The sequence below is a fragment of the Pipistrellus kuhlii genome, unplaced genomic scaffold, assembly GCF_014108245.1.
Source record: "Pipistrellus kuhlii isolate mPipKuh1 unplaced genomic scaffold, mPipKuh1.p scaffold_m20_p_14, whole genome shotgun sequence".
In the NCBI taxonomy this organism is placed as follows: domain Eukaryota; kingdom Metazoa; phylum Chordata; class Mammalia; order Chiroptera; family Vespertilionidae; genus Pipistrellus; species Pipistrellus kuhlii.
In genome coordinates, this window is record NW_023425449.1 from 10,224,696 (window position 1) to 10,246,647 (window position 21,952).

The following is a 21,952-nucleotide window of genomic DNA, read 5'->3' on the forward strand; positions in this document are numbered from 1 at the left end:
AATTGATCATCTTATCAAAGCAGAGGCAGGGAGAACAGAGTGATTAGCTCTGACACTTACAATGGCATGGAGACTGGAGCTTTTTCATAAGAAAAACTTTCCTAGAATGCATCCTCTTCCCCCAGATTTTTATCTTACATCTCATTGGCCAGTTATGTCACATGATCATACTCAACCAATTGCTGGCAAGGAGAGGGAGATTACCATGATTGCCTTAGAGTTTAGACCAGGGGTCTTCAAACTTCTCTCATTATGAGAATCACCTGGTGGAGGTGTTAAAACACAGATTCCTGATAGCACTTCTTATAGTTGGGATCCGGGAATCTGTGTTTTAACAACTCCACCAGGTGATTCTCATAATGAGAGAAGTTTGAAGACCCCTGGTTAGACTAACCAGCATTCACCTGTGTGGGAGGACAGGGAACAAGGTATGCTGCAGTAAAGTAATGACTTCCCTTTCTTGTTCCAAAAAAATCTCCCTTCAGTGACACCTGCCATTTAACAATATGATAATCAATAGGATTAAGTGGCAAAGTTGAAGAAAAAAACGCACAAAAACAAAACAAAGTAACCCCACAGTAAATGAAGGATGCAAAAAGGAAGCCTGACATACAATCAAGTACAAAAAAAAACAAAACAAAACCCTGCATCCTCTAGGCCAGTGGTCGGCAAACTCATTAGTCCACAGAGCCAAATATTAACAGTACAACAATTGAAATTTCTTTTGAGAGCCAACTTTCTAAAACTTAAACTTCTTCTAACGCCACTTCTTCAAAATAGACTCACCCAGGCCGTGCTATTTTGTGGAAGAGCCACACCCAAGGGGCCAAAGAGCCGCAGTTTGCCGACCACGATTCTAGGCTTGCAAAGGGTGGGCCATGAACATGGGTGGATTTAATAGCCAATGCCGGGAATTTTAGTAACAGGTTGCAAATGGTGGTTGTGGGCCAAATGTGTCCCAGGAATGCGTTCTGTTTGGGCCTTTCCGGTATCTTGTGTTTATTTTTCAGTTGGTTTGTTTATTTTTTATTTGTTTATTGTTCAGTTGTTTGGCTGCCAACCTTAAAATATTGGGCTATTTCATTTTGTTTGGAAGTATTTCTAACTTGCCTTAAAAAAAAAAAAAAAATCAGCCTGTTCTTTCACCTGGCAGCCATCCGTGGAACTGATGGGCTGTCCCCTGTGAGGCACACAGGTGTTTTCCATGTGGCTGATGGTCCATGTCCCTCACCCACTACCTGCACTGCCAAGGGCGTCTGAGTGGGTGACCCTGGGATAGCTTACCAAGTCCCTGGAATAGTTCACCTCAGGAGAACATGGGTGTCCCCATCTTTCTTCTTCCTTTTTCCTTTTCTTTTTTGTTTTTTACTTCAGAGAGGAAGGAAGAGGGAGAGAGAGATAGAAACATCAATGATGAGAGAGAATCATTGATAGGCTGCCTCCTGCACGCCCCCTACTGGGGGTCCAGCCCGCAACCCAGGCATGTGCCCTTGGCCAGAATTGAACCTGGGACCCTTCAGTCTGCAGGCTGATGCTCTATCCACTGAGCCAAGCCGGGTAGGGCGAGAGAGAGTTATTGATCGGCTGCCTCCTACACACCTCACACTGGGATTCGAGCCTGCAACCCAGGCATGTGCCCTGACCGGGAATCAAACCATGACCTCCTGGTTCATAGGTTGACGCTCCACCACTGAGCCATGCCAACCGGGCCCGTGTCCCAATCTTAAGCCTGGACCTCAACAAATGACCTTTTTGGGGGGTGGTGAACACCCACCCTCTCCTCACTGTAGACCCCCTGAAGGCTCTCCCAGGATGCCTTCTTATTAAGATTTTCTACACAAACCAGAGGGCAAAGACAGAGGGAGTGGGCACGTGGGCAGATGGAGGGGGGGAGGGCGTGGAGGTCTCCCACCACGTAGGCGTGACTTCCCACGAGAAAGTTTCCAAAGGTGCTTCGCACGAGGGGAGGGCTGCAGATCCTCCCGAGGGAGACTGCGCCCCAACAGCTGTGAGCGCAGAGAGACTAAGAAAGGGTTTGGACTCCAGGCCTGGGTGTGGAGGAGGATTCTCACTCTGAGGACGGCTTTACAACCTGTCGCTGTTTTTGCAGCCCCCATGTTTCACTCCACAGGCAGAGAGGTCTTGGGTGTCAAGAGCTGCTTTCTGCCTTCTGACTCAGCCTTTCACACAGCAGCCATCTGTCTTCCGGGACAGACATGCCCACCCTCTCCTCCGAGGGATGGAGAAATCCATTTGAGAACTTCTGTCACGTTTTTTTACTTAAACTGGGAAGCTCTCCCTCCAGAACCAGGTAGAGAGGTCTCGGAGCAGATGTGCACGCAGATGGGGCTTATCGGACTTCCTGTCCGGGCCGCCCACACGCTGCCAGCTCTCCGGAAAGGTTAGATAATGGGGGTGACTCAGGAAGCCAAGAATGTGAGTTATGTGACATGCCGCCGGATCTGGCCCATGTATGGTTATTGTTCAACCCATCACAGCAAGCCTGGAAATGGGAGGCCAGCTTGCTTTCGAAAACAGGGTTTTGCAACACATTTGTGTTGGTGAAATAGCATCCATTCATTTTTCTGGGGACAGAGACAAAGACAGAGAGAGAGAAACCTGAAGTGGTTATAAAGGCCACTCGGCTGCCCAGTAAGCAGCATCCACGACTGTTTAAGGTTTGTTCCTCCACACAGCTCTCTGCAGCCGAGCAGGGGGCAGGGGTCTGACACAGAGAAGGTTAGGCGGCAACTCCCAGCCAAGGTGCAAATACAAGACTCCCTTCCTAGGAGGACCATCCCTGAGCGTGGAGGGATTGTACCCAGCACTGGAGAGTGGGGTGGAGCACTCACCTGGAGAAGGGAGGAAGGAAGGCTCCCAAGACAGGGAGGACTTGGAGGAAATGAATGGAAGGTTCTGGGCACCAACCGTGGCAGTCACATCACGGGCCTCCACACGCGTGCCCTCCTGCATTGATTTGCCCGAGACACACTGTGGTGGCCCTGGATAAGCCCCCGTTGACACCAGTTTGCATTTTCTCTGTAGTAACTGCTCGTGCTTTATAACCGCTCTGTCATTGCTTGGCTTCCTGAAGCTCCGTCAACCAGCCAGGATCATACAGTCGTCATTGTTAACACAGAGGATCACTTTCTACCTGACTCTTAGTCCCTTGTTGGATCCCTCCCGTAACCCGTCGGAGGAGGGCTTTCGTTACTGTCTCCGCTTCTACTAATGAGGAAATGGAAGCACAACGCGATGTGGCAGCTTGCCAAAGTCACTCAGCTCCGTGGCAGAGCTGGTGTGCCACCAACGTGATGACACGGAGCAGGACGTGGGGGAGAGGGTGCCAGCAGGAGGTGCCTCCAGCACAGCTGCCCCCCTCCCCGTGCCCGCAGCCAGTCCCCAGAGCCGCTCTGCGGTCACACCGAGCAGGTTTGTCCATTCTGAGCACCAGCTACACGGCCGCTGGTCCCCTGCCTTCTTCAGCTTCTTTGCTTTCTTATTTTTTAAAGTAATTTTTTAATAGACATATTTTTTTTAGTGATTTCAGAGAGGAAGGGAGAAAGAGATAGAAACATCAATGATGGGAGAGAATCATTGATCAGCTGCCTCCTGCACGCCCCCTACTGGTATGTGCCCTTGACCGGAATGGAATCCAGGTCCCTTCCGGCCACAGGCTGACGCTCTATCCACTGAGCCAAACAGGCCAGGGCTTCAGCTTCTTTTCAGTAACTTCCTGGACTTTTCCTTCACCCCACCGTTTACACTAACGAGTTGCTAGGTCAATACTCTCCACTCCTCTCCTCCAGAGGGCATGGCCCTTTTAGAGTGACATGTGTGCTACAGCCTAGTGGTTAGGACCTAACCGGACCTGGGTTCGACACACAGCATTGCCTTTCGCTGTGTGTTTCCGGTTCCTTCGCTTCTTCGGGTCTCCCTGGCTTCCCACATCTACATAACGAGGCGCAGACTTGACCAGTGATTTTCAACATGGACAGAGGGGTGCAGGGGGTTCAAGACTCTTTCCAACGGTGTGGTCTAGGCTATTGGTGGTCACTTCCATCAAATTAGACCTGTCCCGGGAGGGGGGTCAGTGCTCTGCCTTCTAGATGACAGAAAGCAAGCCTGACAGGTCCTCCCCTCCCTTGCATCCCTCCCACATTGGAGTCGCTATGGAAGTCTCCTCCTGCTGCCAGGAGTGGTCACAGCTCTTCAGAGTGTGGGGTGGACAAGTCACCCACTGCTCCAGAGGATCCGTTAGGTCCCTGGCACTCCATGTGTCCCACGATTTTCACAAAACTCTGGTGTGAACAGCGAGGTCGCCACCCTGGGATTCCACCTGTGGAGCAAAGGAACGGAGGGTTAGCCTCAAAAGTTGTGGAACAGGTGAGGGAATGGGGTCACAGAATGTTTGTTTGTTTTTTTATTTTTTAAATGTTGTTGCTTTTTTTTTTTTAAATTGTTGACAATATTTCGGATGTCCCCCAACCCCTTCCCTCCTCCTGTCTCCTCCCAGTACCTGCCCCACCCCAGTCTACGGTCTGTGTCCATTGGTTATGCATATATGTACATAAGCTATTTAGTTAATTCTCTCCCTCCCCGCTCCTCCTTCCCCTCTGAGGCCTGTCAGTCTGCTCCATGCATCCATGCCTCTGGACCTGTATTGCTTGTTAGTTTATTTTGCTCATTAGATTCCACATAGAAGCGAGATGATGATGAGCTATTTGGCTTTTGCTGACTGGCTTATTTCTCAGCATAATGTTCTCCAGGTCCACCCGTGCTGTCTCAAAGGGTGAGAGCTCCTTCTTTTTCACAGCTGCATAGTATCCCACTGTATAACCATACCACAGCTTTTTGTGTTAACAGAGTCATCTGCATGTGCCCTGGGCTGCCTGAGGGAGGAGCGGGAGCCACTTTTCCAGCCGGTAGTGAGGTCTTTAGACTCCTGGGCAGCCAAAGCCCCTCCTTGGACAGGTGTCTGCAGAGGGACCTGACTCCTCTCCCACCACCAAGGGAGTCTGTCTCCTGGTCCCCACTGCTGAGGGTTCAGCCAGCATAGGCATCTAGTGGGGTCTACTGAGCCTAGAATCGGGCTGGATGGGGAGCAGGGAAAGAGAGGGCAAAATCCACGTGGGCTTTGGGCCCTGCTCTCAGGGGGCTGTCAGGCAGCCTCCTCGCCCCTGCACAACTCATAGGAGGGGAAGGCAAAGCCTGGGGGATGAACAGGAAGCCAGGCCCATGCTCAGGTGCTCACTGCGAGGAGTTGCCGGGTGCAGGGATGATGAGCGCCTGGAGCTGCGCTCACAGGAAGGAGTGAGGAACAGGACTGCTCTCCTCTGCCCCAGCCCCCGCCTTTCCTGATTTGCCTGGGCCTGAGGGTCCACTGTGGTCCAGTGGCCCAGGAGCTGAGCCACTTCGAGGGACGAGGGAGGGTCTGTGCTCTGACCCGAGTTCCTCCAACTCCCCTGGAAACTCAGACTCTGGCTCCCATCCCCCCCAAAATGTCCACATACCAGATTGTTGCTTCTGCTTAAATTATATTTCCTCAGAATTTCCCAACACAACAGGGTTTTGCTATTACCATGGTAACCGCTGCGTGTGAACAGCAGACTCCACAGGGAGGAGGATGGAAATACCGAGGCACCCAAGCTTCAGGAAGGTGCGCAGGGCAAGGGGCAGCCAGGTTGGGCTGGCAGCCACCCACTGGCCCCTGCCCGGAGAGCCTGCGGCCTGGGCCCCGCCTGATCGGGGCCTTAGAGTGGAGGTGGTCTATGCTCTTTGGCAGCTGTGTTTGCCCCTAAGTTATAGTATCTGGAGGCCCAAGACATTGCCCTGGTTTTTGTCTGGTTGACACGAAGTCTTCCTTCCTTCCTTCCTTCCTTCCTTCCTTTCTCTTTCTTTCTTTCTTTCTTTCTTTCTTTCTTTCTTTCTTTCTTTCTTTCTTTCTTTCTTTCTTTCTTTCTCTCTTTCTCTCTCTCTCTCTCTCTCTCTCTCTCTCTCTCTCTCTCTCTCTCTCTCTCTCTCTCTCTCTCTCTCTCTCTCTCTCTCTCTCTCCCTCCCTCTCTCTCTCTCTCTCTCTCTCTCTCTCTCTCTCTCTCTCTCTCTCAGAGATCTGGGGGAAGATACTTTTATTTTCTGATCGTGTCATTCTGCGGCACAGTCTGGAGGAGCCAGGATGCGAACAAAGCAGGATGGATAGGGGGATGAAATCAAAGAGCCGAAGGGAACGCCCGAAGCTGAAAGCACGGGTCCCTTTAGGTGTGCGCTAGCCCTCGGGTACAAAGAGCCTCCATTCAGGATTTCAAAACAACAGTGACAAGAGCAGCAAACAGATAGCAGAACCCGGCTGAGTTAGGCAGGGCAGGCGAACATTCCCCACCTGCAGGAAATGAAGTGGCCTGCCAGTGAGTGAAGGGGCAGCCAGTGAGTGAAGGGGCAGCCAGCGCGGGAAGGGGCAGCCAGCGCACAAAGACAGTGACATACCTGACACCAGGCAGGTGAGGTGCGCACCACAATGCCCAGATCTGAGCCAACAGGGCTGCCACTTTCAGAAATGCAGCGGGCCCTGAGCGGTGGCTCACTTGGTTGGGGCATCGTCCCACACACCAAAGGGTTGCAGGCTGGGTTCCGATCAGGGCACACACCGAGGTTGTGGGTTCAGTCCCCAGTGGGGGTGCAAATGGGAGGCAACTGATAGATGTTTCCCTCTTTCTCTCCCTGTCTCTCTATTTCTCTTAAAATCAATTTTAAAACATATCCTTGGGTGAGGACTTTTTAAAAATGCAATGGATGATCTGCCTCCACCCCTTATTTCTCTATGATTTCATCTCCTTCAATGGCCCCCTCCCAAACACAGCCCAGAATGTTACTGGCTCCCAAACTGTCTCAGCCAGCACTCTTCTGCCTCAGGACCTCAGCACAGCTATCTGCCCCAGATATCTGCATGGCAGCCCTCTCCTCCCTCGGTCTTCACGAATACCACCATTATTCGTTTGTCTCCACCACCCTCCTGATATACACTAAGTGGCCAGATTACTATGATCTCTGAACGCATAATAACCTGGCCACTCAATGTATATCCTATATAATAAAAGGCTAATATGCAAATTGTCCCCTTCACCAGGAGTTCAACCAGCAGGCAGGCCAGCCAATCAACCATGTCCCCCTGGCCAGGCTGGCCGGACCCCATCCATGCATGAATTCATGCACCAGTATACACTGAGTGGCCAGATTATTATGTGTTCAGGGATCAAAATAATCTGTCCACTCAGTGTATTATAAGTTCCATGAAGGCTGTTTTGTTCTCTGCTACACAACTGGCACCTAGAACACATAACAGTTGCTCAACAAATATTGATAATTGAATAAAGAGCTCTTTGTATCCCTACAGCATGCCTGGCCCGTAGCAAAAGGTCAGCAATTGTATTGAACTCATGAACAAACAGGACTGGCTTGGACTGGGACGTGCAGAGGATGAATGCCAAGGCTCTGTTAAGAAGTCGGCGATAAGAGTGTGTCTGGAACCAGGTGTCGCAGCCGTGGGAGCAGAGCGTGGCAGGAGAAGGCTGGAAAGAGGGAGAGGGAGAGCAGGGACATTGGAGCCTTTCCCTGCATCCAGGATTACGTTCCATTAGCCCCCAAAGCCAACTCACTCTGTTTTCTCTTTCATCCTTTAAGTTCCAGTTCTATTCGCAAACGTGAGGCTACCCGCAGCATGAGTCCTGGTTTAGAGGGGAGAAGGAGGGCTGTTTCTGTGCAGATGAAGCAAAAGGACAAGAACAGGCAGCCCCGCTGACGCTGCTGGCTGGGCAGCAGCACAAAGGTCCGGTTGGGCCGGTGCGTAGCCTGGCCGAAGGTAACGTAGGGAGGGCAGGCAGCACGGGGAAGGAAAGGCCTGGGCAGCGCCCCAAACTCGGTCCCTCTGCAGTGCCAGCCGTTGTCTGTGGCCCATTTCCCGGCAGATGGCTGTGTGCTCCAGGGTGGAATCCGGCAGAGCCGGTGGCTGTTTCTGGAACTGGACTCAAGCTGGCTGTGTCTGGCACGAAGCTTCTCTCGGTGTGTGGTTTCTCCGGCAAGGAGTTTGGTTCTGGTTATTTTATGACGGCGTATTTCCACTCCCTTCCAACCGGTAAGACACTTTTTAAGTCTGAAGAGTGTGTTCCTGCAAAATAACCTAGATTAAGACGAACCTTAATGTTGCTGATGCTGAAGAAGAGGCCACTGAAGGCGCTCAGTGTTATATGTGAGCGCACACAGCATCAAATGAGAGCACTCAGTAACAGCAGCCCCTTTCCATGTTTGTGTGATTGTAATTTTATAAGCAGCATAAACGTGTAATAAAATTACTGCAGTTAGGCTTTCATTCATTTTAAAACCTCTGAGACGTCAGATGGCTCCTGCCTGGCCTGTGTTTCTGGAATGTCGCTTAACAAAATTAACACTAAAAGTTTAGTATTTCTAATTGTCATAAAGCGAAGTTCTTGGCACACTGCTGTCACTGGCTTTTTTTTTTTTTATCAGGAGAGATCTACTGGCAAAGAATGTACAATCTCACTCTTAGATGTTCTATACATTTGCCTAACCTACATGTCCCTACATTAAATCCTTCTGAAAATAAAAATAAAAAAAATAAAAAACCCTGAAAACTAGGTTAAATTTTCCTGTAAAATCCTTTGAAAATGAATCCTAATACAAATCAAAGATCACATTTTTTTTTCAAATTGGAACCATTAACTTTAATAATTTCTGAATATAAAAATTTTTTTAAAAATATATTTTATTGCTTTTTTTACAGAGAGGAAGAGAGAAGGATAGAGAGTTAGAAACGTCGATGAGAGAGAATCTCGATCAGCTGCCTCTTGCACACCTCCTACTGGGATATGCCCGCAACCAAGGTACATGCCCTTGACCAGAATCAAACCCGGGACCTTTCAGTCCGCAGGCCAACGCTCTATCCATTGAGCCAAACCAGTTTCGGCAAAATATAAAAATTTTTAAAGGTTTAATTAACAATCAGAATTCTACAGCTCTTCTTAAATATAATCCTGCCAGGTTTCTTAGAAGAAGCTTGGTCAGTAATCAATTTTTATTGAACTTGATTTCAATAGTCACAAAATGATTAACAGAAGTTGTTTATAAATCACTTCAAACTTCTCAAAATAAAAAATAAAAAAACATGACACGGGCACCAGGTCCACGCAGGCTCCAGGCGAACAAGTGAGCCCCAACACCCATGTCTGTCCACTTGTAAGATGGGCCAGATAGTACTTTCCTCCTCCTCGGGCTTTTGCAGGATGGCATGCCATGTCTGTGCAACTGGCCTAGGCACCACCAAGGGGCTTTCGGTGGTGAACCACGCTGGGAGCCAGGCACCCTGGGCCTGAGGACCTGAGAAACCTGTGCAGGTGAGCAGGCCTGAGGAGCCACAGCCAGACAAGAGCCTGAGCCTCAGCAGCTTCCTCAGCAGCAGGAGAGGATGTGGGCCGAGGCACCGAAGGACTGTAAGCTGTAGGGCCTGCCGCCTCTGCCTAGATCGAGCATCTGGAGTGAGCCACGTGGACTGATATCAGAGAGGAAGGGAGAAGGAGAAAGAGAGAGAAACATCAATGATGACAGGGAATCACTGATCTGTTGTGGGGTCGAACCCTGGAGTCAAAAATAAGACACTGGAGGCTGCTGATTGATTAAAATAAGCAGGCAAGGATTTATTGAACTGGCCAGGACGGCCACGAGAGCATCACATGCAGGTGGAGTCCACACTCACGACCCGCTCCATTCCAGATGTAGGCAGTCCTTTTAAAGGTCTAAACCACAAAAATGTTCCTTGATTTTAAATTCTAAATTCTAAAGGCTGGGAACAGCCCGTGGGTCGTTCTCAGCCACACCCTGCTGGACGTTGGAATGTGGACCCATCTTGCGAAAGCAGATAGTACAGGCGCAGAACAGAGCAAAATTAATCTCTAAAGATTATCTGCAGTTTCAACTCCTGGAGCTACCGAGTCCATGGGAATCAATCTCCTGTGGTCCCGGTCCACAGGCACAGGAAAGCTACCTTTGTGAGTTTCCAGGTCTCAGTCTGGAAGCTGAGGCCACTACCCTATTGTTTAAGCAAGTGAGCGAGTGCTGAAGCCAGAACAGCAGGGTTAAAATTCAAACAGCAGTTTTTACCCAAGTATGGTTGCTCCTATACTTCAGACTGGCTGCCTCCTGCACACCCCACACCTGGGATCGAGCCTGCAACCTGGGTGGGAATCGAACCGTGACCTCTGGTTCATAGGCTGACACTCAGCCACTGAGCCCCGCCAGCCAGGCAACTGTGTGGAGATCTTGAAGACAGGCATTGGCTCTTTTGCGGGAGAGGTTCTGTGGGATCCCCAGAAACAGCTCTCGGGGCTACGAACTTAAAGTACCAAGATGTCCCCTCCTCTTCTTCTTTCATAAATTCACATTACTGAATAAAAAACAAATAACAGCATGCACTCTCTATTTCCATCCACTCTTTTCCCGGTCCTCACCCCTGTCTTTAGCAACCTTTCTGTTGTTTGTGAAATGTTCCTGGTTATAACCCCGAGCTCTAGTTGTACAAATGAAAGTCTTGTGATCAGACCCAGATTTGCTCTGTCACCTGTATACACCTGTACGCAATTAAAACATGCCCTTGTTGAACCAACAGCAGATCTGCAGAACATGTAGTATGTAGCAAGTGTCTGAACACAATGTAACCTTGGATACCGGGCAACTCAACTTTCTCGGTCTTGTTGCTAAGGCAACGAGACAGAGGTGGGTGTGGGGGAGCCCAGCATAGCTATCTATATACCGTGCTGCCAGCAGGAGGAAATGGGGTGGAGGGGAGGGGAGGACCTCGGGCTGCTCATCCCTCCAAGGCCTCATCCAAAAAGGCTGCAGGGACAGTACCATGTCACCAATGGCCTGGGAACCTCCGAGTGGTGCCCTATTGTACACACTATTTCACCCTTCCACGTCAGGCATCCAGCACAGGAAAGCTTCTTTGTCCCCAGAACTTGCTTCCCCAATTTGATTGGCTGGCCCATGGCTGACCACTGCTCTCCCCTCCCTCTTAAATCCCTGTTGTCTCGTAACCGACAGGCACGTTCTCTGGCTGTCTCCAAGTATGCCTTTCTCGCCCTGACTGGTTTGGCTCAGTGGATAGAGCGTTGGCCTGCGGACTCAGGGGTCCCAGGTTTGATTCCAGTCAAGAGCATATACCTTGGTTGCAGGCATATCCCCAGTAGGAAGTGTGTAGGAGGCAGCTGACCGATCTCTCTCTCTCATCAGTGTTTCTGGCTCTCTATCCTTCTCCCTTCCTCCCTGTAAAAAAAAAAAAAAAAAATCAATAAAATATATATTTTACAAAAAGTATGCCTTTCTCAGTCTGACTTCCACTTTATATTTTATAGAACCACCAGTAAATGTGGTTTCATCTCCGTTGGGTTTTTATCTGTTTTCCAACGTGAATTTAGAAGAACACGAGTCCTATGAGATGTTTCTCAGCAACAGAGGTTGAAATCCAATCAGGAAAATATTGCACACCATAACTCCCCTTCGAGAGGCACAGAGCATGCTTTCATTTCGGGGCTCCGAGAGATGCTCCAATTTAAGTTTTGCTTTGCCCACCCCTTCTCATTTTTACCAGACAGACATCGTTATTAATGTCGTGTTAACTCCTAACGTTCTTCAGAGTAAGCACTCCAGAGGGCATGCTTTGAAAAATGCGGACTTAAAGTAGAGCAGATCATGACCAGGGAATTTTAAGCAAATCTTGTATTGACTCTGCTGTTGGCATAAAACTGTAACTTCAAAAGATTTGGAGCAGATTAAGAATGTTCTGCTACCTTCTGCTCAGATGAAAGCAGATGCCTTTTATGTGCAAATGATGAGGACGAAGCAATTGCTCTAAGGTAGTGGTCCTCAACCTTTCTAATGCCACGACCATTTAATACAGTTCCTCATGTTGTGGTGACCCCCAACCATAAAATTATTATTATTATTTTAAATATATTTTATTGATTTTGTACAGAGAGGAAGGGAGAGAGATAGAGAGTTAGAAACATCGATGAGAGAGAGTCATTGATCAGATGCCTCTTGCACACCCCCTACTGGGGATATGCCCGCAACCAAGGTACATGCCCTTGACCTGAATCAAACCCGGGACCCTTCAGTCCCCAAGCCGACGCTCTATCCATTGAGCCAAACTGGTCTCGGCTATACAATTATTTTTGTTGCTACTTCATAACTGTAATTTTGCTACTGTTAATGAACCATAATGTAAATATCTGTGTCTTCTGATGGTCTTAGGCTCTACACAGCGGTCACGACCCACAGGTTGAGAACTGCTAGTAGCGTGGCCTAAGAGAATACACATAAGAAAAGCAGAAACAGGGGTAATGGCTAAACATATGCAACTGAGTACAGCGGGGAGACAGTGGTTGAATTTGTGATGGTGGCCTCGAGACTATTAAAAGAGGTGGCACGATCTCCTCCATCACTGCTTTCCTCTCTCAAAGCTCAGAGGAATACAGAGCCAAGGGATGCAGAGACAGAGCTGTTCGAGACAAGGGTCACAAAGGATGTCTTTTCCCTTCTTGTCCTGAGAGTGAAGCCCTTCATAATGGCTATGTTTTGAACACTATATGTGCCAGGTAGGGGATAAAGTGTTTAATATACAGCATCTCATTTAATACACGCAAAAGCCTGAGAATATTATTTATCACTTTTTAAAAAAATATATATTTTATTGATTTTGTACAGAGAGGAAGGGAGAGAGATAGAGAGTCAGAAACATCCATGAGAGTCATCGATCAGCTGCCTCTTGCATACCCCCTACTGGGGATTTGCTCACAACCAAGGCACATGCCCTTGACAGGAATCGAACCCGGGACCCTTCAGTCCCCAAGCCGACGCTCTATCCATTGAGCCAAACTGGTCCCGGCTATTTATCACCTTTTGCAAACGAGGAAGCTGAGATTTAGAAGCGGACCTAAGGCCATAAAAGTGGCAAACGGGCAGAGTCCTGTATCCCTTCACCAGGAAGCACACGGTTTCACGTCACCTTGGCGGTGTGCAGCCAGCCCACCCCACTTTGTCCCCCGGTGACATGGGAGTATGGCAGTGTGTCCAAGGCTCGAGTCCACAGCCTGATGTGCTGATCCGTGTTAACCGACGGCCATAACTTGAGACTCGGGCACCTGAGTCTGGGAGGAGACAGGAGATCAGCTAGGTGTCTCTAGAGTAGGGGTGTCGAACTCAATCAGAGAAGGGGCCAAAATCTAAAATCCAGCCTAAATCGCCGGCCGAATGGTTTACTGAACAGTCATAAACTGTCATTGTGATGGAAACGCAGCGGAGTGCAGTGATGACAGCGCGGAGCGGGCCACATTGCAAGGCCTGGCGGGACGGATTTGGCCCGCGGGCCTTGTGTTTGACACATGTGCTCTAGAGATTTGTGAGCAGTTTTCAAAGTATCCGAAGAGGTGCTAGTGGGGAGAAAAACGCATTTGTCTCTGCATTTGACTCAAGTTTTCAGGTCGTAGTCGCCTAAAATAAATTCCATTTTAACTGAGTGAAGGTCTCTAATTTTAATAAAAACATGAGTGGAAAAGCTTGCCTTTACTGGACTAACGGTTGGATAATGATGAACTATGATTAAGAATAAAGTAGAAACCTGAATACCTTTTGATGTTTTTTTTTAATGGACCTCAATTATCACGAGGACAAGTTAAAAAAAGTTCTGGGCCATCTCCAGCGTTGTCTTTAGTGAAGAAAGATGCTAAGGTTGAATTGGGGATGGGCCTACAGGTGGAAAAGAAAATTGAGGGGGAAAAACCTTGGGAAAGCAGTAATTCCCGGCTACTTATTTCTTTACCTTCAACTGCTGTGGTAGAGCCAGGGCTGAGTCATTCTAGAAAGGGCACACGCTCCATACCCATCTGTTTAATGTGCCTACCATCTCACTCCGCTGGGGAGTATTGTTAACTGTGCATATGTCTGCCACCCCCACTTTTTCATACTTCCACCTTCAACTTACGTAAGCAATGGTGAATGGGAGGGTCTGAAGTCAGACTGGTCCGAGTTCCATTTGGCTCTGGATAAACTGCTTCAATTCTATGAGGCTGTTTTGTCACCTGTAAAATGACATGCTCTGCAGCAGAAAAAAAGTGAAAAAGGCACGTCCAGGCACTAGTCTCAGTCCCTGGGCCTGTGAGCCGGCAGACTGACCAAGCTCCACCCGCCCTGGCCCCACTTCCCTGTTCTGGAGCCCATGCCAGGGCCACTGTCCTGAAACTGAAGCTGAGCGTCCTTTCTCTCCGAAACAGTGGCTCAGTCAGGCGTTCACAATCGGTGATCCTACCCGGCTGCTGCCCCAAATCCCGTCTGCCTCCACACAAACAAGCCTTCTTTGATGAGCCGACACTCTCTGCTACTCCATGTTCTAGCCGTTGAAATGAATGATTGTAACACCTTGTGCAAAAGTCCTCCCTCTAGTTAGCTGCGTCTATCAAATTTAAACTTTGGGAAGTCACAGAGAAATGGAAATAGCAACTACACGGGAACAATGCATCAGAGAGATACTGACGCTGGAGCTGACCAGAGCTGAAATTCCTGTTTTCAAAGACAACGAAGGTGAAATGATAAGCCCCAAGTCATAGAGCTGCATTTCACAGCCAAGTAGAAACTAGGAAAATAAATAAATAAATAAATAAATAAATAAATAACTCAATATTACTTTGAGGGTATTTATTACAAAAACAACATATGCATGTGACTTTTTAATAAATTCAAATGGACTAAAGGGTGTAAAATAAAAATAAATATATTCTACTCAAAAAAAGAAAAAAAGTGGAAACTAGGACTTTTGATTTCAAATCCAGTGCTCCTTCCACAACATTCGCTGAATGAATAGTGAGATACTTGAGGAACCTGTTGAAAACATCACCGGAAGTCCCAGGGTCAGTTTTTTCATTCCTCATTTTCATACATGATCTAACTGTAACCATCCAATTAATCTATATGTCTCTTTGATAGGGTTTGACTAGAAAAAAAAACACACATAAAATTTTTAGGAGTGTGTTTGATGATTTAACAAAATGTACAAATTTCAACAATGCAAAACCCAAATAATGCAACATGAGCCACACTTTTGTGGCCCAGATGTTCTGTCCTTATTTCTGTCCATGGTTAGCGAGAATGCACAGCTCAGGAGGGCAGGGGTTACATTGTTCTTTTCCATGGCTACCTCAGTGACAACCAGAGTGACTAGAATAGAGTTAGCACTCCGGACGTATTTGCTGAGAATACGACTGTGATGGAATATTGTTAAAATTTAGAAATGAATGTTATATGACACTAAAGATGGATATTCTCGGGATGATATGATTGTCAAGACTTTTTAAAAATTTCAAATGCCTTTATATCACATTGTTGACCTAAAAAATGTATTTACACCTGACTGCTATTATTTTTTACATTTCATCATAAATTCCATAAGGTTAAGAACTATTTCTGTGATATTTACCTCTGTATCCCCATGACTGAGCCCGAGGCTTGGCACAGACTAAGCACTCCACAAATAACGGCGGCAGTGTTTCTTTGTTACAATGCAGTGAGAGCATTTGCCAAGTCGCCATTTTGTGATTGTCAACAAGATTTGCAGCTCTTGCCTCAGACCACTGGCTGGTTTCAAGGCTCTGTAGCCGCTTTAACTCTTCGATGGCAAAGACGTATGACAAGCCGCTTAACTTGGGGCCAGATGAGCTCTTAACATTTATAAATACAATGATATTCAAAGTGCCAATGCACACACCAGACAGCTTGACTATGGGACTGAAGAAATGAGAGTTCCATGAACACTCAGAGAATCAATCAATCAATAAACCTCCCTCTCACTAAGAGAAAAAAAAACTAACTTTGTCAGCTCTCTCACCAATGCTACTTTCTCATCTAAAGGAAAAATGCTTTCCAAAGTATTTGTTCTTTTGAGAGCTTACAGATGGCAATGACTTAAGAGCCCTTTTTAATACCGGTAACACAGTGCATAATCCTAATCGAATTCCACATGACATCAGTTGACCAGACTTGAAAGCTTGAATGCTCATAGAAGTACATGCCAAGTGTCTGTCAATTACATTCTGAAACAGTAGGCAAAGATGTGGATGGGAAAGGTGCCTAGATACAGGAATGACATGGAGACAAGTACCGAGCTAGGAAGGAACAAGGATTGTGTGGTTGACATGAAATAGACCAAGATAAACAAAACAGTTTCTGAACAAGAGATAAGATGAGGTATATGCATTAGGTTCATGACTTCCTAACAAAGAACTGGACTTTGTAATGCTCTCTCGGTTATTAACTGTATTAGTTTTCTATTGCAGATGTGACCAATTACCACACATTTAGTGGCATAAAAGAACACATATTGTGTGCCAGTGCTGGAGAACTGGAGTCTAAAATGGGTCAGCAAGCCTAAACCGGTTTGGCTCAGTGGATAGAGCGTCCGTCTGCAGACTGAAAGGTCCCAGGTTCGATTCCAGTCAAAGGCATGTACCTTGGTTGCGGGCACATCCTCAGTAAGGGGTGTGCAGGAGGCAGCTGGTTGATGTTTCTCTCTAATTGACATTTCTAGCTTTCTATCATTTTCTCTTCCTCTCTGTGGGAAATCAATAAAATATAGTTAAAAATAATAAAATAATAAAATAAAATGGGTCAGCAAGACTGTGTTCCTTCTGGGGCTCTAGAGACTAATCCATGTCCTTGCCTTTCCAAGCTTCTAAAGACCATCTGCATTCCTTAGCCCCTTCCTCATCTTCAAAACCAGAAGCATAGCAACTTCAAGTCCTTAATTCTCCTCCCCCTCCCACCCGCTTTTTTCATTATCTGTCTTTAACTCTGATCCTAGATAATTCAGGAATATCTTCCCATTTCAAGATCTTCAACTTAACCACATCTGCACTGTCCTCTTTGCTATGTATGATATCACAATGGTATGAAATCCTTGCTAGATGCTGATGCTCAAGCTGTTGACATACTAATCGCCTACTTTAACAACTGTCAAAGAAACATGGTGGGGTAAGGTGGTGCTTTTTAAAAATAATTCATAGACTTCTGTAAAATGCAAGTTAAAAGTTATTTTAACATAAAAAACAAATCTGGTATAAAGAGGACAATGTTCAAGACACACAGAAATGTTAGTTATATGTAGGTATGGAACATTAGTGTTGGATGTCAGGGACATTTTCAGGCAGTAGTCCAGTACCCTGGAGAGCTCCCACAAAACAACGGTTTTCTGAAAATGAAAGTCTAGAATCTAGAGAGAGATGCCTTTTAGTCTCAAAACCTTAAAGACATCCTTGACTGTATAGTCTTTGGGGGTAGGGGGGCTTCTGTTATTTAATTATTGAATTTATTGGGGAAAGACATCTATATATATAAAAGCCTAAATGACCATTTGACTGGTAGCAATGATGCACACTGACCACCAGGGAGAAGACGCTCAACGCACAGGCATGAAAACATGGAACAGACTGATGAATCTGAGAGAGAAGAGGGGAGGGGGAAGGTGGAAAGAGATTAACCAAAGATCGCATATGCATACTAGAGGACTAGTGCACAAATTTGTGCACCGGTGGGATCCTTCTGCCTGCCCTGCACTCTCTCGCAATCCAGGACCTCTTGGGGGATGTCAGTCTGCTGGTTTCGGCCCAATAACTACAGGCCAGGCCCAAGTGCCCCGTAGGTGCACAAATCTGTGCACCAGGCCTCTAGGTGGTTACTAAAATTTTTTAAGTTTCAGGTGTACAATTCCATAATACATCATCTGTATATTATATTGTATGTTCACCACCCCACTTGACCATATACCTGAATTAAGCTCTTTATTCCTGGGAATCATCTTCAATACCCAATGAGCTTTCTGTTCCACATGACTGAATGACCATGATATCTGATCTGACTTGCATACTCCAGTTAAACTATAATCGTGAAGGAGGCCAGAAGGCTGAAATGATATAGAGGTGAGAGGAAGATACCCTTCTCGATACTCTTTTCCCTTAACAACCCTCTCTCTCCTGGATCAGAAGTTGGAGTTTGGACTAGGTTCAGGGGTTCAACCCCAAAACGCAAACTGTCAGAGCACTAACTATAACTCTGTAAATAAAAAAAAAGGTCAGATGTGGAAAGACTGGGAAGGACAATCAGTAGAACATGGTGAAGGATAGAAAGAGAAGAGTGTGAAGCACCAGATCCCTGATTGCTGCTAGGGTGCTCCTGCTGGTCCCAGCTGTCCTTCCTAGTCACAAATACACAAAGTTCCAAGAAAATCCCCCTAACCCTATGAGACACCACCATGCCACTCTCACAGAAATGACTGAAATGAGGATGTAAAGCAATTGGATCTCACACATTATTGGTGAGAATATAAAATGGTATAACCATTGCGGGGAAAGATCTGACAGAATCTTATGAAGTAAAACTTACATTTACTGTACAACCAGCAATCAAACTCCTAGGTAAAACATACTTCCAAAAGCAGACTTTTATAGGAATCTTTATGGCAGCTTTGTTCATAATTTCCAAAAAGGTAGAAACAATCCAAATGTCCCTCAACTAGAGAAGAGATAAACAATTTATGGAGTATTTGTATAATGGAATATAACTCAGCAATAAAAAATAACAAAAAGCTGATACACATAATAATGGTACATCTCAAAACATGAGTAAAATAATTTTGGTATATTTGTATCATGAAATATTAACTAGCAATTAAAAATAATAAATGATGATGCTCTAGCTGGTTTGGCTCAATGGAAAGAGCATCAGCCTGTGGACTGAAGGGTCCCAAGTTTGATTCCAGCCAAGAGCACATGCTTGGGTTGTGGGCTCAATCCCCAGTAGGGGGTGTGCAGAAGGCAGCCAATTAATGATTTTCTCTCCTCATTGATGTTTCTATCTATCCCTCTCCCTTTGTCTCTAAAATCAATAAAAAAAATATATTTTAAAAACATAATGATGAATACCAGTGACAATAAGGATTAATCTAAAATAAATAAATAAATAAATAAATAAGACTCCAGACACAAGAAAAGTAGATTTAAAAATGATTTACAGTATGATTCCATTTATAGAAAATTATAGAAAAGACACAAACTAATCTATGGCAATAGAAATTAGGAAAGTTGCTGCCTAGTGGGTGGGGAAGGGATAAGAAGGAAGGGGACATTAGACCATTTCTGGGGGTGACTGAAAAGTTCTACATCATTATTGGGGGGTTGCTTACTTAGGTATACACATTTTAAAGAATCCATCCAATTGTACACTTAAGATCCAGGAGAATTATTGTATATAAAATTTACCTCACTAAAAATAAATTCTTTGTTGTTGTTTATCCTCACCCGAGGATATTTTTTCCATTGATTTTTAGATAAAGTGGAAGGAAGGGAGGGAGGAGAGAGAGAAACATAGATGTGAGAGAGACACATTGATTAGATGCCTCCTGCACTAACTCGACTGTGACTGGGGATTGAACCTATTACCCAGGTACATGCTGTTCAGTGCCTGAGCCGAATGAGCACAGCACCCAGGGCTAAAATTAATTCTTAACAAAAAATCCCACTGGCCTTTGCCACATTTCAAGGACATGTGTACCTGTACTGAAGGATGCTTCACACCGGGAAAAAAAAAAATCTGTGATACTCAACAATCTTTCTGGTCTGGAAAGAATGTGGCACAGGGGCTGCCAGTTTGCTCAGGCAATTGATGCCAAGTTCAGAGCAGCTGGGCTTAGCAAAAGCTTTCATGCAGGCTTAGAACAATGCCCATAACGTATGACCATGAAATTGGAACACGCCCACTGGAGCCTGCGTGGCATTAGAAATCTCATTCGGAGTGGGCCGGAAGCTCTTTCTAAGCCACAGGAGCCTGATGCATTGCTCAGCTGTTCTTTCAGGCAGTTCTGATTTCAATGCCAACTGAGGGAGAGAAAAAACCCCCAGGTTTTCAGTGCTGTGAAAATTCAGTCTGGTATAAAGGGCCCAAAAAGAGGAGTCAACGAACAAGAGCATAAGAGAATGAGGCCACACGCTTGCGGATCCCCTCTTCCTTTTTCACCATCAGCAACTTGGTCCCATTTCTACTGGAGCTTTGGAACCAGAGGGCGGGCCCTCCTGCGAGTGTACACAGACCTCGTCTTGTAACGGAAACCCAATGCAGCGCCCTTCATCACGTTCTGTACATGACAGCACACACTGTGAACTGTGGCCCACTCCTTTCTACTTCCCCGCCATGCGTCAACCCGGAGCCTCTTCCTTTCCTTTCCAAGGAGACTGAGATCTACATTGAAGAAGTTGAAGTCCCTCCACAGGGTGCCTCTGGGGCCTTCGCAGTAACTGTGCATCCCTTCTGAGTGATGTCCACAGTCCGTGTGACTGCTGAGAATGGTCCTCATCCTCGCAGTAGATGTGGCAAACAGCTGTGTTTCACTTTGAATGGAACCCTGGCACATTCCCTGTGGGGATGTAAAATGATTCAGCTACTTTGTAAAAAACAGTTTGGTGTTTCCTTAAGAAGTTAAACATGGAATTGCCATATGACCCAGAAATTTCACTCCTAGGTATGTACCCTAAGGTATTCAAACATGTATACAAATGTTCGTGAAAGCATTGCTCACAATTTCCAATAAGTGGGAAGAATTCATACGTCCACCAGTGGATGAACAGATAAACAAAACGTTATCAAAGAAATAAAGCACTGATCATGTTTCCACATGGATGCAGCTTGAAAACATTATGCTGAGTGAAAGAAGCCAACTCAAAAAATACACATTGTGGGATTCCATTGATATGAAATGTCCATAATAGGCAAATTCATTGAGACAGAAAGATTAGTGGTTGACAGGGCCTGGGGGTAGAAGAAAATGGAGAGTGGCTGCTTAATGAATAGAGGGTGTCCTTTTAGAATGATGGAAATATTCTGGAACTACATAACGGTGGTAGTTGAACACCATCCTATATAATAAAAGGCTAATATGCAAACCGACCAAATGGCGAAACGACTGGTCACTATGATGTGCATTGACCACCGGGGGGCAGACACTCAATGCAGGTCAGTGGGCTTAGCCAGAAGCCAGGCTCACTGCTGGCAAGCGCAATGGCAGTGGCAGGAGCCTCTCCCACCTTTGTGGCAGCGCTAAGGATGTCGGGCTGACGGCTCCCAGACTGTGAGAGGGCCCAGGTCGGACTGAGGAATCCCTTTCCCCCGAGTGCACAAATTTTGTGCACCAGACCTCTAGTTGTGAATAAAAGCCATTTGGCACTTTAACATGGTTTAAGTCAAATGGCTTTTATTCACAACTAAATGTGGGAAATGTTCGGCCCAGGGCCAGGGCATTAAGGGTGAGTTAATTAAATGTTTGACCAGGGATAGCAGGCTAATTTTTAAGTGGAGAATTTCATATGTCTGGCAGAAAAAAGGTTCCTCACCCCTGGTTTAAGTGGTGAATTTTATGATACGTGATTTTTTTTTTTTAATCAACAATTTAAAGAAAAAAAGAAAAGAAACCTTCCTAAGGCTATACCATAGCAAATAATTTGGCAAATGAATTAGCATAGCATTGGAAGTTTCCATCCTGCAACTGTTTAAGAAAGTAACCATCACATCATGCACTAGGTTCCAACCACAGCAGGCAAGCAGTGATATCCTGATGGAGAGACAGGATTCCACTTAACTAGTTGCAAGAGCTGGCACTGACTGACACAGCTGTCCACATGGAAATACACAAATACGTTCCTTGAAAAACAAGCAAGGAGACTTTCATCTTGGAGTGAATGAAAGCACACCTGGCTATGGATGTCCCAGTTAGAACAGATCTTGAAAACAGTCTCATTTTGGAGACTCCCTGCTGAAGGAAACAGGAGAACCTGGCCCAAGAGAACCAAAATCCTAA

At 46.2% G+C, this 21,952-nt stretch overlaps 1 long non-coding RNA gene across 1 annotated transcript; it reads right to left on the reverse strand.

The window, feature by feature from the left end:
* Window positions 1-314: 314 nt before the first annotated feature.
* On the reverse strand, window positions 315-16,994 carry LOC118718169. The gene is made up of 3 exons (XR_004987697.1): window positions 16,730-16,994; window positions 16,337-16,479; window positions 315-324 (listed from the first exon to the last, which is right to left on the reverse strand). It is a non-coding gene; the product is annotated as an uncharacterized LOC118718169 (long non-coding RNA).
* Between the last annotated feature and the right edge of the window lie 4,958 nt (window positions 16,995-21,952).